Source organism: Equus przewalskii, chromosome 10 (assembly GCF_037783145.1).
Source record: "Equus przewalskii isolate Varuska chromosome 10, EquPr2, whole genome shotgun sequence".
NCBI classification, from domain to species: domain Eukaryota; kingdom Metazoa; phylum Chordata; class Mammalia; order Perissodactyla; family Equidae; genus Equus; species Equus przewalskii.
This window is the reverse complement of record NC_091840.1, coordinates 3,483,683-3,500,161: the sequence shown is the minus strand read 5'-3', so window position 1 is coordinate 3,500,161 and position 16,479 is coordinate 3,483,683. Positions and strand designations below refer to the sequence as shown.

The 16,479-nt window shown below is 55.9% G+C and overlaps 1 protein-coding gene across 17 annotated transcripts in view; it reads right to left on the bottom strand.

The window, feature by feature from the left end:
• RBFOX3 (RNA binding fox-1 homolog 3) overlaps positions 1-16,479 on the bottom strand; it is a 510,574-nt gene that overhangs the window by 200,188 nt on the left and 293,907 nt on the right. The window lies entirely within an intron of this gene.

Sequence of the window (16,479 nt, the reverse complement as noted above, 5' to 3'; positions counted from 1 at the left end):
GGTCTCTGAGGGACTGTGTTCGCAATGAGCAAGATGCACAAAATGTTAATGGAGACACTTAAATGCCACACCAAGGGGATTCTGGTAAATAAGGCCGCTCGGAAGAGGCTAGGGGAGAAGTCTCCTGAGCTGACCCTGGAGGAAACTTCAATAAAAACGAGATTGGATTGAAACAATTCGCTCTTCAAGGCATGGGTCTGCTCGCAGAGCTGGGAGGGGTCTTGGAGAAGGAAAGCTATTTGATTTCCTATCAGTTCCCCTTCGCAAGTGTATGTGCCCCCTGCTGCCGGCACCAGAATCTGCCAGGGCCGACAGCACCCACTGAGCAGCGGGGAGAACCAGGGTATAAGTGCCAAGGAGAAACTGGAGAGGGATGGAGGGCTGCTGACAGACGGTGGAGGGTTGAGGCACTGGGACAGAACGTGGGGGGCTCCTGGGGCTGGGGAGCTGGACCCGGCTTCTCTGAGGACGTGGCTGTGTGGCGGCTGCTCCAAGCTCTGCTGGATCCTGTTTGGGGAATGTCTAATGTCACCCATGACACAAACGGATAAGGTTCGAGAGAGCACCGCCCAGCACCCAGGTCGAGTCCGTGTCCTATAGCTCAGTGTAAACTCGGGGTCAACCCTGAGTGTGGACACCCGCTCTGGGCTGAGGCTCTGGTGCTGCCTTTGCCGCCGGCCAGGACCGTGTGTGGCCCAGAGCTCTGCCGGATGTAACCGAAGGACCTCCAGAATGAGGAAGGGAAAAGAAGTCATCAGGCTCAACAGAAACTCAGGGAGTCTGCGCTTGGAGACGGCCAAGCAGCCTGGAACCTTCCTCACGCAGCTGCACCCCCAAGGCCACCTCGCCCAGTCCCTGCCCAGCTGCTGATGTCAATCTTACTTTACAGCTGAAATACCGAGCTTTGTTCCAGAGAGGGTTGCCAGATTTGGCAAATAAAATTACTGGATACGCAGTGAAATTTGAAATTTCAGATAAACAACAAATAATGTTTAAAATTTTTAGTATAAGTGTGTATCATGCAATATTTGGGATGTACTTACACTGACAATTATTCATTGTTTATCTGAAATGAGAATTTAACCAGGCACCCTGTATTTTTACTCGGCAACTCTAGCTTCCAGCTGTCTGATTCCCCAGCCTAAACACCACACATACGCTCACACACACACTCAAGTACATGCACACACGTGGAATTTCGCACATGCACACACACACACCCTTCAAAGAAAAGAAAAGAGCTAACTTTTTACAAGGACAGCCTGGTCTTCTGGCGCTTCCCCCACCCCCCACCTCCTTGAACCCTCCTCCCATCCTCCTTACTGGCGCCCCCATCATTCAGACAGAGAGACTGGGGCTCCAGGATTGTCACTCGTCCAAGGCCGCACGGTCAGCACACAGCCTGGCTGAAATTGCAGACCCAGGTCATTCGCATTCCAAAGTCTGCACTCTTTCCACCAAACCAGACCCAATGCATCAAATTTTAGATGTTTATTTCCAAACAAAATGGCCATAAGGAAGTTGCTATTGATTCTGCAGTGAAGTCAATGGACAGCGTTGGAGGCCTTGGCTCAGACCCACGCCAACCTCAGAGCAAAGACGCAGCTACTACTGAGGGCCGGCCTGGTGGCCAGGGCGCGCCCAGGCTGGGGGTCAGTGGGCACCACTCGCTTCCATTCGGAGGGTCGGTGGTTCGGGCCCACCCGGAATCCTCTGCTGGCGATCAAGTCCTCAGGACGTGTGGAAGCAACACTGGTGCGTGTGGCACGGCAGTCTAGAAAAGAGGATTTTTCTCCTCTAGACACCGAGGAGGGGACAAAACCTGTGCCTTCTTGGGTTGAAAAGATAGACCTGAGATTGTCTGCAAATTGGCAAGGTGTCCCTGAGCCCTCGACTTCCCTATCAATTAGCTGCTTCCCGGGTAACTGGTGGGTGGTTTAGAAACTTGCTGTGTGGTTAGAATTGCAATCTCTAAAAACAAAAGAATGACAACCTGTGCTGAGGCCCAGGTGAGTCACAGGACAGCGTGTCTCCCTACCTGCCTGGCCGTCCCCTGGGCAGGGAAAGAGATGAGATCTGGCTGACAAATCTCGCCCTTTACGTCAGCCGGATAGTTATCGCTCCAGACACCAACTGCCGCATCTTCATCAGCTGGTTTCATGATGATTTTTCTAGGCATGGAAGCTCAGCTTACCACCTTGTCATCTCTAGAAATGTCTTTTTTTCCTCCTCTTTTAAAAACAACAGACTCATGGGTTGGAAAAACCTCCAGCTCATTGTTAGTTAGGCATCAGCTCACGAACGGCTGGCCTGCTGCTGGCAAAGTTTACGAGCAGACACAGGCTCCTGCCTGAGAGCTGTCAGCCGGGGCCCCTGCGAGGACGGCAGCTAATTCCGGCCGAGAGTGAAGTCAAAGCATTCTGAAGATGTGATGGTGCAGGTGGTATTTGCTTACCGGGCGGACAGGAAGAACCCGGGCAGGGGATTGAGAAAGCCGAGAGGAGGAGGTTGGCTGGGGCCATCCAAAGCCCCAACCCAGAGGGTGCCACCCGTCACATGTTAAAGTCCAGAAAACAGAACCACAGGCGGCAAATGAGCCAGAGGTTTACTCCATAAAAGCGACAGCTAATGCCACCCTTTTGTTTTCACCATCCTCGCCTCCACACCTCTCTGCTTCCTCTCTCAACGATGCAGTTAAGAAGCAGTCTGAGCGCCAACATCGCGATATTCTCGTTATCTGCCTGATGGGGTTTTACTGGAAAATTTGGTGCCAAGAGTTCTATTTTGAAATTCCCTGTCTAAGGAGAGAAGTCAAGGGCAGGGATGGGAGGCGGGGGCAAGGGCCGGGGGCAGTGGGTAGCTGCCGCTGGATTTTGGCTCTTCCAGACAGAGCCCGCTATAAGCAGCTGGTTTAATTACAGGCAGGTTGCGGTTTTTTAGGTGACCTACTTCCCCAATGGTTTTCCCTGCCTTTCTTTTTCTGCCACAAAATTTTGACATATTGGAGCCAGGAAGGAAGAGCAGTCACACTGTGTCACCAAAAATGGAGGGGACCTGGGGGCTGGGTGGTCCTCCATGGAAGGGAAGGGGAGAGAAGGGAAGAGCTGAGAGTGGGCAGTGGGAGAGAAAGCCCAGCAGGAGAGGGTCTTCCTGGGCCGGAGACGGAACAACACGACCTCCCCCTGCAACGCCCCCCGCGGGCCCGAGCGGCCATCACCCGGGAGCCCTCTGCCCAGTTTGGGGCACAAAGCTGAAGATGAGCTTGCTGGAGGGTCCGGAGGGAATGCCCTCTGAGAGCAGCGTGGGTGGCTGTGACGTCCTGTGCTGCCGGCCCACTCGGTGGCCTATGTCCCCCGAGCTGTGGGCGACTTACGGAAGGCTGTGGTGGGCTTGCTTCCTGACCACCGCAAATGGGGCCTCTGCAAGGGGGTGGCTAGGATTCACTCCCGCACAGAGATCCTCTTGGTGCTGCCCGACCCCAGGCCACAGGGCCTCACAGGATGAGGAGGCACCGCTCTGTCACTGGGGCCAGCGGCCGTGGCCAGCAGCAGGGCCTTGTCTGCCTCGGCTGCTCAGCAGGACCTCAGGTCTTCCTGCTTGAAGAACGGACTTGACGATGCTTGTTCAGCCCGTTCCCCTGCCTCTGGCACGACCCTCTTTGACTGTCCACATCATGACAATTGGTGCTATTTTTAAATGCTTCCCAGCAACGAGTTCCCCCGGCCTTGCCTCTCTGTGAAAACCTTCCCCATATTTAACCCAGAAAAGTCCTTCCGCAGATCTGTCCCAAATCCTTCAGGATGAACAGTGAGTTCAGCCCCCATGCCCTGCCCTCGGTGCGTTTGGAGAATGGATGCTTGCCTCCCGCCACGGACTGGCCAACAGAGCCTTTGCCGTAAAAACGTCACACCTCACGGACGCGAGCTCTGCCCATCCGTTCCGGGCGGATCTGTCTTTCCCCCTAAAACCTCGGAGAGAATTGCTACTGTTTGCAGCAGAAATGGCTCTGGGGAGCCGCCCCACTTCTCCGTATGGCTCTCGGCATCACTAAGGGGTGAGCAGAAGATGGATTCTTGAAGCTCCCAAGAAGCCACCTTCTTGGCACATTTGGAGCATTTGGCACATTCCGCCAAAGCTCCTACCACGGCAGCACTGGATCCTAAATCTACCTGGTGGTCCCGCTCAGGGAGGCCATTCACAGATGCACTGGAGACCCAGGAGAGGAAGCCCCCACAGGCCAGCAGTGCCCTCTGCCCATATCCATGGCCATGGAACCCACTCACTAATTCGATTGACAGCCTTTGTTTTTCAGATGCAAATAGGCTGAAAACACAGGTGGGCTTAAAACCTTTTTGCGCTTGAATGAGGTGCTAGGGCCCAGGGCACAGATGGACGCGGTGGTCTTCTAAAGGCACCTACAAAGGTCCAGTGACTTTGGGGGCCCCACCTTGTGTCCTCTCTGTGTGAAATGACAACTTCTCAATGTCAAGGAAAGAAAGCAAACAAAAGCCAGGACCCTCTTGCCACTGCAGCAGGTCTTGGGGAGGGCTGTGGCAGCAGGGTCTCGAGCCAAACCCCAGACCCTGCCCGACACACCCACTCCGCTGGGGAGGACACACAGGCGCCTCAAGGCACAATGTAGAAACATCTATGTTCAATTTCCCACGACCAGCAGATGAGAAAGTTCTCACCAGAACATGCCCTGTGTGTGGGCTCCACCCCAGCCCACGTCCCGGAGAGGAAACATCAGAGGCCGAGAGAGGGAGAAGGAGACAAGAAGTAAGAACTGAGTTACCAAGTGCTTACCAAGCGCAGAGAAGCTGAGGTGGAGACCAGCGGAGGGCAGAGAAGCAATCATGAGCCTGCCCCTAAGGAATCTATATTCTAGTTCGGGAGCCCAAACCTGCCTTCCTTGACTTGTTCTCAACTTTACATACACGTCTATGACTACCAAAAAGTGCATAAAGTGACACAGAAAAGTGTCGGGGCAAGGTGAGAAGAGGAGGATGTGGGTAGAGAGACCACGGGGGCACCCTGGCAAGGGTGGCTTCTGAGCTGCACTTGGGAAGCAGTGACAAACACAGGGACAGGAGAGGGAGGGCACGTCAGCCAGGACAGGGAGAGCCGCTCTGCGGAGCAGCCGGCGGGGGCTGAGGCTGGCAGGTGGCGGTCTCACGGAGACCCCAACACTGAAGGGCTGGGAGGAAGGTGCCGAGGCATTAAATGCGAAGGCCCGGGCGGCATGCCCAGACAAAGTTCCCAGCACAGCGCCTGGCGCCCAGCAAGCCCTGAATAAAAGTTAGCTCTCTTCTTCTCCCTTCCCATGTGGAGTGTAACCGATTGGAGCCCTGGATGGAAGAGCTAAGGACTTGGCTTCTCAAAGAAACTCGCCTTCCCAGGAATGGTGAAAAGTATGTCACAGTGTCCTAAGGCCACGGCGGCCAAGTGTGACGCCCCAGGGTTGGAGTGGGGAGGAGATGCCGAGACAGGCATCACAGTCTGCGAAGCCCCCGCCGCGCCGTGTGTACACACCTGCATCTTCTAGAGGGAGGACATCCAGCACCGTCTTTGGGTCCTCAAAGGGCGCCTGTCACGCTTGGCAAGTTAAGTGGCAGTGCTGTAGTTTTCAAAGTCCCTTGCCTGGAAGCCCCCTTCCCAGCTTTAGCACCAACTGTATACACAGCCCAATGGCAAAGCACCCAGAAAAGCTTATGGGATTGAGTGGCAGTGGGTGTGGACGGTGGGCCCCATGCTCACTTGTCGGACATTGGTCTGAAAGTAACAAGCACACTGGGGGACATGCTGGAGGTGTGTAGTGAGGGCTGGGAACCAGGCAGGCCTAAGCTCCATTTCCCGCACTGCTCTCCCTGGATGAAGCCTAGCCCGCAGTGCCCTGGGTGCCCAATGGGGATTATTGTCATTCCAAGCCCATTGTCATCGGAATCAGAAATAAGGTGTGTGAAAGACACACAGCACAGGTACGGAGGAGTAGGTCTGCTGTAGTTTTCTGAGCCATCAAGATCTCGGGAAGAGAAGCACTGGACCGGGGCACCTCACAGAGGCCTGTGGATGTGGAGAGCTGGTTTCCGGGAGCCAGCGTGCCTCTCAGCGTTCGAGTGAATTCGCTGCTGCAGCTCAGATGGGAGATGGATGCTCTCGCACGTCCACTGTAGACCCCAGGCAGTTCTCCCTGGGATGGAGACACGAGAGCTGGTCCCTAGGTGTCAACTGTATTGGGAATTGAGTTTTTAAGCCCCACTTTCTTAAAATGTGATGGTAGCACATTTTGCAGCCAAGAGGAGGGCCTGTAACGGCAGCTCTGAGGCCACCAGCTGGGCCGCAGACCCTGGGCACCCTTTGACCACACCTGCCCACCCACCTGGACCCCTTCTCCAAGCCCCCCTGTCACGGGGAGCTCACTCCCCACCATGCTCCTGTGCTCGACGCTGCCAGGATTGCAGAGGAGGTGGTGCCCTGCTCAGCGTTCCTCTACCCCAGCCAGAGATGACCACTTGCTGAGAGCTGGCAGACAGGCACGCTCTGCCCGTGGCTGGTGGTGCATGGCACGATGCACCAACGCGAGCCCAAAGCAAGGCTTCATTAAGGCACAGATGTGAGCAGCGAAGGGAGACCAATTGTTTGGACAGACGGCTTGCTGCCGAGCTGGCAAGTCAGGATGAGAACTCAGGATCTTGCATTTCCAGGCTATTTGCACACTTCCAGGTGCCCATTTCTAGGAGGAGCTGAATCACTGAAGTGCTTCTGTGTGCTGGGGTGCAGCGTATGGGAGATGGGGGGAGGAAGCCCACTTCTTCCGGCTGAGCCCCTTGGTGGGGGGGACGCTGCTTGCTCCAGTCACAGCCGGCCCCTCCTCTGCAAACTTCTGCCCGCCATGCGCTGGTATGTGGGTCAGGCCTGAGGACTGACAGGTGGAGGGGAGCACTCCTGCCACCCTCTCTGGGCCTCCCTGTAAGGGGAGAGGGCAGAGATGAGAGGGAGGGGAGTCCCTCACCATGCTGCGGGGGGCTCGGAAGGAGCAGGCTTTGGGGGCTTGGGTGGCTGCCACTCCAGGAGGGAACAGCAAGAGAAGCACTTCCTCTGATTCCAGAGCGATCCGCCATGGGCCAGTGGCAGCCCTGGAGCTGGCTGACATCTGGTAATGAGTGGAAGGGTGCCGCTTTGGCTTCCAGGGCACGCTCGCTCTGGGGGGACCGCAGGAGCCCAAGGAAGCATCCGAGGCGAACTCCATCTTCAAGGGTTAGTGAGGAGGTGCAGCTGGCGCCAGGCCCTCCCCTGTGGTTCACCTCCCTCTTCTGGGGGGCAGCCCCTTTGGCAGGCGGGCTGGCAGCCAACACTGGCAAGTGTTTCAGCGGAGGAGCCTGCAGGCGTCTGTCCTGTGACCCCAGCTCTGCTGCTCTGAGAGCCTCCCCATCTGGGGTTCAGGGGAGCCAGTTCCTGGGGGCGGGAGGGTGGGGGCCGTGCAGAAGCGAGAGCGGGCAGCCCTCCACGGGCAGCGCAGCTACGAGGCCCCACCTGAAGAGCGAGGCCTGTGCCTGCAGGAGGCAGACACTCAGTCATCAGCCTGGAAGCCCAGCTCTGGCTTCCTCTGCCTCTGGGCAGGGAGAGAAGACAAGGGAGGGCCAGGCGGCCATGCAAGGCTGCCCACAGCCCAAGGCAGTGTCATGGTCCCAAGGACTGTCCTCTGTCTGTGTGCAGAGAGAGAAGGACGGGTCCAGGAATGAAGGCTCATCGTGTATCATGGGAAGATCTGTAGGAAGTGCCGAGGTTGCATCCATTCAGCAGCGTGAAGCCTTTAGCACACCAGGGGCACAGCTCTTTGTAGACAGTGTTGAACCCTTTCAGGAGCACTGAGGCCTGAGGCAATGCCCCGCCCCGGCAACAGCATGCTGCCCCATGGCTGCCGTCCAAGAGCCCCAGCACAGGGGAGGAAGGAGCATCGGAGGAAACGGAGCTGAGCAAGAAATGTTCAGCTCTCACCTGAGCCTCCCCGGGAAGACAGAATGATGGGCTCATCACCGGAAATTCCACAGGTGGGTCTGGGCAGCATGTTGGGTCAGACCTTCCTGGGCCCAAGTGAGGTACGAATTTTGGGGTAAACTTGGGCCATCTCATCAAAAGACACAGCTTTAACCTCAGAGGGACTTATCTGAGGAGCCCAGTCAAATTGTGGGAAATCTACTTACCATTAAAGGTCAACTACCCAGCCATTTACATTTCCCCCAACCAAATGTCCCCTGACGTCCATCCTCCACTTGTCCTTGGGATGTGGGCAAAGAGGGAGCTCCTTAGAAAGGTCACTCAAGACCCATCCCTTCCCAAGATGTTACCACCTGCTAGCTCTCAAAATAGAATAAAATAAAAGATAAATTTAAAAAACAAAAGTGTAAGTACAGCTTCAGTGGTGCCCCCCGCCCCCGTTCTTTGCCTCCCTGCTTTGAGCTCCAACCTCTTGGATATTTATTGTTTGTTCTCTCCTAAATCATTCCTGACAGCAGGACTGCTCACACTCCATCACGGGGAGAGGCTGTGTGGAGTCGCGGTTCCGTTTAGCTTGCAGAAAAAGCAGCCTCGTAGGAAAAACCCACCCGGGAGCTGTCCGGTGCTGAACTCCGGCATGATGGACGATTATGGACCATCTGCACTTTCAGAGAGGGATAGATTTATGAACGGGAGAGACAGCTAGAAGAGTGTCCATTACTATAACTCACGGCCCTCTTCAGAGATATTCTCATCAGGCATCCTTTCCTCCTGCCGAAAAGCCCAGGTTAAGAACTGGCAAGAGGGGAAATCAATGACATATTTCTGAGGTGTTTTTTTCCCAGAGCACAGCTGTCAAAGGTGCTGAGGGTAAGGGCATCAGGAGGCTGGGGTGGGGCTGGTGGAGGGACTCTTTGCCTAGCGAAGCAGGTTCCCCGTCAATATTTCCTAGTGCTGCCCGTTGCACCGCACTCCTGATTTCTCGCAACTGGCGTTGAGAAGATGGGAGGGGCCAGCATGTTCGTCCCTCCTCAGCCCTGCACACATCTGGTTGAGATTTACTGACAACTAGGAATCACGCAGAGGGATGCAGCAAAAGCATCCAGATTTTCCCAGGAGGCCAGGCAATTTGATCCTTATGTGCACAGGGTAAGGAGTGACCCTCGATGGAACACCAGCCCCGGGTCAGGGGCTGAGCACGACGCCTTCTGTACACTGATCCCCAATCGTCTTATTCCTGTTCCACAGGTGAGAGAACCAAGGCCCAGGGGAGTGTGTGCCAGAGCCGGGCTTCCAGCCCAGGTCCATCTGACCCACTCTAGCCTGCTGCCCGGAGGCCCAGACGGCAATGCCGAGATGCACAGGAAGCTTGTCCCTGCCAGAGGCTACTAGCCCTCTGCTCCCCCAGTGCCCCTCCAGCAGGACAGCCCCTGACACTTCTCCAGTGGGCTCCCGCTCTCTGACATGGTGCTGGAGTGAGGAAGTGAATAGGGAACACCCAGGCTCTGACCCCTTGGACCCTAGCTCTCTAGAAAAGACCTCTACAAACAGACAAGCAGACCCCTCTTGTTTCTACAGCACTTCAAAGTTTACAGATTTTTACACTTACCTAATCTGACCACAGCCTTCAGCAGTAGATGTAAACAGGTATTTTTAATCCCCATTTTAAAGATGAGGGAACTAAGGCCCAGAGAGGTTAAGTAGCTTTCTCGAGGCCACACAGCTAACCAGCAGTTGAGTTGGGATCAAGCCCACATCTCCTGGCTGTGTCCTGTCTGGCCTCACTGCCTGCCTTCCCAGGAGGCTGCTCTGAGCACGGCCACCCTTGAGAATTTCCCTCCTTGGGGACCTGCCCTCTCCCAGGCTCTCCTGCTGTAATTCCTGATCTTCTCTGCCTGACCCTTCCCCCTGCTGGGGAAGGTGGAGTCACCCAGCTCACTGGCAGAGCCTTTGAGAACTCACGCCCTGCCTACAAGCTCTGAGACTGGAGCGGAGACCCTGAATGTCAGGAAGGGGCCTCCCACCAGGCCCCTCCATTCTCCGAGATGGCAGATCAGGGACCACTGAGATAATGCCCAGCTCTGCAGGAACCGCCCAGCTGACTAGCCTTCCAGAGTCGGGTCTTCACCAGGACAAGATGGGGCTGCAGCTGAGAACAGCAGACATTCCGTAACCATTATTTTGTTGCTTTTACTTATTTTTATTTGTCCTTTTTTTTTTTTTAAATACAGTTCTACCTGCCTCACCCTGGGCACTCACCTGTGGCTTTTTCACCTGGAAAAACCCTTCTGTTCTTGCCAAGCCCACTTCCTTCCAGTCATTCCTTTATCCCATCACTCGCTTGTCATGCGGACACTAAGGACAGGACGCCCTCATACTGGGCAGTGAGGAAGGGCATTTTTGCAGCTGCGCTGGGCCTCAGGGCCTGGAAGGCGGGTGAGGAAGCAGAGATGCAGACACGGACAGGAAGCATCACGTGTCATCCATGTGTCTGGAGCAGAGAAGGGGATGGGGCATGGCTGGGGGTGAGGCCGGATTGGTGAGCAGGGCGAGCACCCCTTTTTTATAAAACCTGCCCCTAGGCCTCTCGCCCTGCAGAGCTAGCTGCTTCCTGCTGAGCACTCCCGGCACAGGGTTGCCCCATGCAGGCCACATGGTTCATCGCCGCGGGTCTGCCTCTGGACCAGTGTGTCTAATAGACGGTACGCTGATGGGAGCCATCCGGTCCCATAGCCACTAGCACCCGTGGTTTTTAAGAACTTGAAAGGTGGCCGGTGTTCTGAGGAACTGAATTTTTAATTGTATTTCATTTTAATTCACTTAAGTTGAAATGGCCACTGTTTTAAATAGCACAGCTCTGGATGGTGACTGCCCAGGACGGCCTCAGGGTCTCACACTGAAGACCCTACTAGGCACTGGCAGAGGGCAGGTCTACACTGACCCTCGTGCTCTAAAGCTTTGAAAGCTGAGCAAACTGCTGGCCTCAGAGCCGTGGAGGGGGGTGTATCTCTCTACAGCCAGAGACATTTGGCTTCACCTGTGAAAACAGCATCAACTTGATGAATGGCCAGCGCCTGCACTTTGTGAAATTAAATTCTCAGCTTGGACCAAGCAGCGTGGGGATAACTATGGCCGCCCAGGGACAGGGACAGGGCACCAGGCGGGGGCCTAGGCAGCAAAGGGCTCCGGCTCCGGGCCCTGGCGGCTGCCATACACGGGATAGGGGGAGGGGGAGGCGGGCAGAGAGCTGAATCAGCAGGTGCCGGGCACTGGCTAGAGAGGAGCAGGGAAAAGTCAAACAAGCAGGTACAGAAAGGAGCCATGCGGCAGGCAGGGAGGGAGGGCAGGAGGCTGGAGGGAGAAAGACGGAGCCCACCCCCACCCATCATGGCCCAGACCCCGGTCCCCAGGGCGCGGCAAGGACAGGGTCTCCCCAGGGCACCTTCACACCAGCTCCGACCTTCCCAGGGAGCCCCTCCCGCCTTAGACACAGGAGAATTTATGGACCCCTGTTACTCCAGCCCATCTCTGCTCTCCACGGAAACCAATTCCCCTCCTGCTTCCTCACTATTATTATCTTCATTAATGCTTGATATAATGTAGTGTCCATTACGGCCATCCCGGGGGCTCCTATAAAGGGCCGTTCACCAGCCAAACTCCCGCAGGCGACTCGGTCCTCCTGGGGGAGGAAGGGACGAGCGGGCCGCATCCTTCATGCCTCTTCTCCCACAGCAAGAGTTACTGCCGACGATGTTATACGGTGGCGCCATGCACTCAAATCACCTCTGAGAACTGCCTTCATTACGACCCCACTATATAATTCCGCAGTTACTCCAAACCCGGCCCCCACCCCCCTCCTTCCCCTGCAAGGAGCTTTGCAGACCCCTTAGGGGCTCTAAAGAGTGTTCTCTGGTCCCTATGTCTCCCCTGCAATGCCTGAGGAAGCCCAAGGCTGCCTGGCCATCCCCTGGGTGCATCCTTGGGAAACAGCACAGAGAATTGGAAGGAATGCTCAGATGCCTCTGCCCGCTCTATTCTCGGTTTGCCCCCTCTTTCTTCCCGGAGCCTCCCTCTGTGGCTCCCCGCCCCGTTCCTCTTCACCCGATCCCTGCTTTAAAGCAGCCGCAGCTGGGACGTTTCTGGCAGGTGTGGTTACGGGGGCTCCACCAGGAGGCTGGCCCCTCCTGAGCCCTCCAGACCCTTCAGCCATCCTCTTGCGCTGACTTCCCTAGTGGGAGAAGTGGCTAAGAGAAACAGGCCCTAAGTCGGAGCCAGAAGGCCACCTTCCTGCACCTGCACCCACCTGGGGGGAGGGGCCTGCGCCTGTCCTCTCCACCTGCAGTGATGAAGTTGTCCTAAAAACGGACCATCAGATAAACCCCAGAAACTGTGTGTGCACACGTGGGCACGTGTTTCTGGTTGTGCACTTGTGAGCGTGTGCGTGTGTCCACTGGTCCCCGACCTGAGGTCGACTCCACCTTGGGATGGACCAACAGTGCCTTCTCATTCTCCCATCCCCCTGGTACCCAGTGGGCCCAGGCTGTTGACCCTCATTCAGGTGAAAGTAAAGACAGTTTAGAGCGTCATGCTGGTTTGCTGCTAGGCAGGGGTTTCACCCTTGCCCAGGTTGGTTCCGGAATTGCCCTAGGACCACCTGGAAGTTCCCCTCGGTCTGCCCGGTTTTCCCCCACAGACACCACTCTCACTGCCAGCACCCCCTCCATGTGCACAGTGAGCTGCGTCGTGGTTTCCTTTGAACCCTGCAGAATCCACAGCATCTTTAGACAGACAGGAATATTCAGGCTCTCACGCGCTTCCCCCTTTCCGAAGGCAGGGTGTTCAGGGTGCAAGGAGGGGTCTGGGACTCGTCGAGTTTCCATGTCCCCAGCCCCCGACTCTTAGCAGCCCCCGGGGCTCAGACAGGAAAACCCAGCCCGAGGGGGAGGCGACCACCATGTGGGCTTCGGGTCATGAAGTCCCGAGATAAGTTTATGCCTGTGCGGTCTTCTCTGGGCCTGAAGGTCCGGTGGCACCCTCCCCCGCCCCTCCGCCCCTGTCTTTCCTGACCACTGCGGCCCCTCTGGGAGCTCTGATCACTAGGATAGTCCCTGGTCACTCTGTCCTGTTCTGACTCATGCTATCTCTCGGGTCCCTGCATTATTTCAATCTAGTGTTTTTGTTTTTGTTTTAATGAGTGTGTCTTGTCTCATTAATTAAGCTGTATACTTATGTGTATTTTTTAAATTAAAAAAAATTTCTTTCGGCTTACATCCGCAGCCCCCAGGCCTTAAGCCTTTATTTCCAACTATCTAGCGGGCACGTCCACCCGATGGCCTCCCGGCTCCTGTCCAGGATGACACAACTCAACGTGTGCGAAAGGCAAGAGCTTCGTTCACGGGTCCCTGTTCTGGGGACGATGCTGCCCTGTCGGCACCTCGTGGACTTAAGTCTTGTGTCACCTTTGCCCCCTCCTGTGTTCCACCCCAAAGCCTTTTCTCTGCGTTTCTATCTCCTCTTCCATTCCTCCGTCTTCCTCATGATTGGGCCCTGGTCCCCACGGTGGCCTGGCTGGCATCTCTACCTCACGTCACTCCTGCCTCTACCCGTGCCGTCTGTCCACATCACCCAGCGTCAGCGAGCCCTCTTGGCCCCAGAGCCTCCGGGGGCTTCGCTGCCTCAAGTCAGGGTGGGTTTCAAGGCCACGCCAAGCTGGCCCACGGGCCCAACGCAGCTGTCTCCTCGCATCCATTCTGGGGCTCCTGGGGGTCCTCCTGCCTGAAGCTCACACCTGCTCAGCCTTGTTCCTGGGCATTTTCACAAATTGTGGATTCCCCATCTCCAGAGGGGTCGGAAGCCCCCAGGAGACAGGCACGGTGGCACGTTCTTTCTGGACTGAGTTCAGGCTGTTGCCTGCCCCACTGTTCACACGGATCCCCCCATCTCCGTGCGGAAGACCACACACATTCCAACCAAGGGCCTGCGTGGGCATTGCAGGGAAGATCACAGAATCCCATTTCACCTTGACCAGTGTTCTGAATGCCCACGGGAGCAAGGACGGTCCAGACACATCAGAGGGGAGAGTCCTGTGAAGCTCCTGGGGCCAGTCCCCCCAGCCTGGCCTGGTCACCTCGGCAGTGACGTCCACCTCACGACTGACAGTCACTCCTGCCATCTTGAACTATTCTGTTTTCAGTTCTAGCTTGGGTCTGAGCGATCACACCCCCAGACAGGGTCGTAGGTTGATAAGATGCCCCCAGCTCACAGGCAGCTCTGAGAGTAGGCCCAGGGCTTCCGGGCAGGTCTGCTCTGCCACTCCAGCCACAGTGGGCGAGGGAATGGATGGTCACCTCAAGCCCAGAGCAGGTGAAAACCAGCATCCACCCATGGTTTAGCCCCGTCATCCTTTGCCGCCCCCCTGCCACGTCCTCATCCTCATGTGCTGCCGTCTGGGTTTGAATTCTGTCTCCAAATTGGGAATCGTTCCAGCCATTCAGGACTGGAATTTGAGCCCTAGGAGGCGACGGAGCCATTTGTAGCTCTTTTATTTTTTTATGCTGCTGAGCAAAGCAGGGATCAGGCTGAGCACAGCTGTCAGGGAGGCGTTTTGTGATAAATCAATACACTGCCCGGGGTGGGAGAGGAAAGGGAAGAAAGAGGAGCCCCGGGTGCTGGGGGAAAAGGCCAGTTACGGTGCCCAATCTGAACCCCTGAGTCAGTATGCGAAAATGAGAAGGGAGGTAGGGGAGGGCATGAGGGATGGGGGAGAGAGAGCCAGAGAGCCAGAGGGAGACAGAGAGATAGAAAGAGACAGAGAGAGAGAGAGACAGTCAGGCAGAGAGATGGAGACAGAGACAGAAAGAGACAGAGACAGAGAGACAGAGACAAAGACAGAGAGAGATGGCAAACCCTATCAGGGAGGAAAATGGCCCTCAGCAGCCCATTAGATGCGGCTGTGCATCTCTCAGCCTCAGGAAGGGCGGTGTCCGTCATTAAGAAGTTTGGAAGAATGTTTTCTCTTCTCCTAAATTATTTTCATTTTTCAAAAAGTTGCCACCCTGGCTCTTTTTGTCATGGATCCACACTGGCCTCCCCAGGTACTGTGAGCTTCAACGGTGTCACTTTCTTTTGTTCCAGAGACACAGAACTGTTTAATTCTCGTCCTTTAAATCAATATCTGATGTCATGTCATCCAAAGCCATTATTTTTACACCAGAAAAACATGGAGACGGAGTACAGTCTAAAGAGGAGAGAGAGGGGACAAAAATCATTGCTGACGAGGCTGCAGGCAAAGAGCCTGCTCGGAACCCGCCAGCCTCAGCCTCACCCACCTGGCTCTGCTCGTCTCCCAGCTTCAGCACAAAGGTGCCCAGAGGGAGAGCAGAACGAGAAAGGGAAGATCCTTGGGAAAAGGATGTGCCACGACCTCAGAAGGGTTTATCTGATAGCAAACAACTTCTCTCGAAGACCACGCCAACCGCCAGCCCACACAGAGGAGCCTTCCACCAGGAGGCCAGCCCTCTGTGCCTCCTCAGACCCTCTCACTTCCCCTGGTCCCTGGCTCCTCCCCTCAACCTGCACGCACGCTTAGCCTCCACATTCTCCAGAGGCCTCCTTCCCAGGACCTTCCGCCCTCACTGCCACGCAGGTGTCTCCGGTCTCTCCTCCAGAATCCGCCTCTGACTTCACGCCATGCCCTCCTATGAACTGGAATCCTGCTCCCTTCCCGGCTCTCCTTTGAAACTTCCCGCACCCTGGTCACCAGCGATCTCCTTATTGCCGAACCCAGGGACCCGTCTTCAGTTCTCCCCGTCTCTCTTCTCTGCTGCCTTTTACCTGTCCATCACACGGTCCTAGAAATCGTCTCTTTACATCATCTCTTCCTCTTTCCACCCACCACCCCTTTCCCACGCACTCCTATCCTTTCCCACACCTTCAACCGCTGCCTAAATCACAACCCTTACCCCAAACCTCTCTCCTCTTTCTACAGATTCGTGTTGTCAGTTTCCCAGGAGACATTTCCATCTGGAGACGCGCCCGGGGTGACCTCATCTGCGCCTGATTCTCCCCCGTGCCGCTGTCCCCACAATGGCATCACCGTGCTGCATGGCTCCAGATTACAAACCTGGGTCACTTCGACCTCTCCCTTCGCCCTCCCTCCCCATGCTCAGCGGGTTACCAAGATCGTTGGTGCCCCCACCTCTCTTTTCTCCACCCAACTCCGTCTAGGTAAACTTGCTGCTTCTGGCATGGTGTCTGGCATCTTAGAAGAGCATCCTCAGGGGTCAGATCCTGTACCCACTGTTCGAACATCTCCCCTTTACCTACAAATGGGCCTCTTAACCTTTGGGGGACCCTTAAGAGCCCTCTCCCCAGAAAAAGGCACACGTGTACACAAACACTAAATTTTGCAGCCATTTCAGGAGGATCGTGGATCAGTGGGAAGCCGTCTGTGAGCCCCACAGTTTAAGAGCCCAGCTCTGA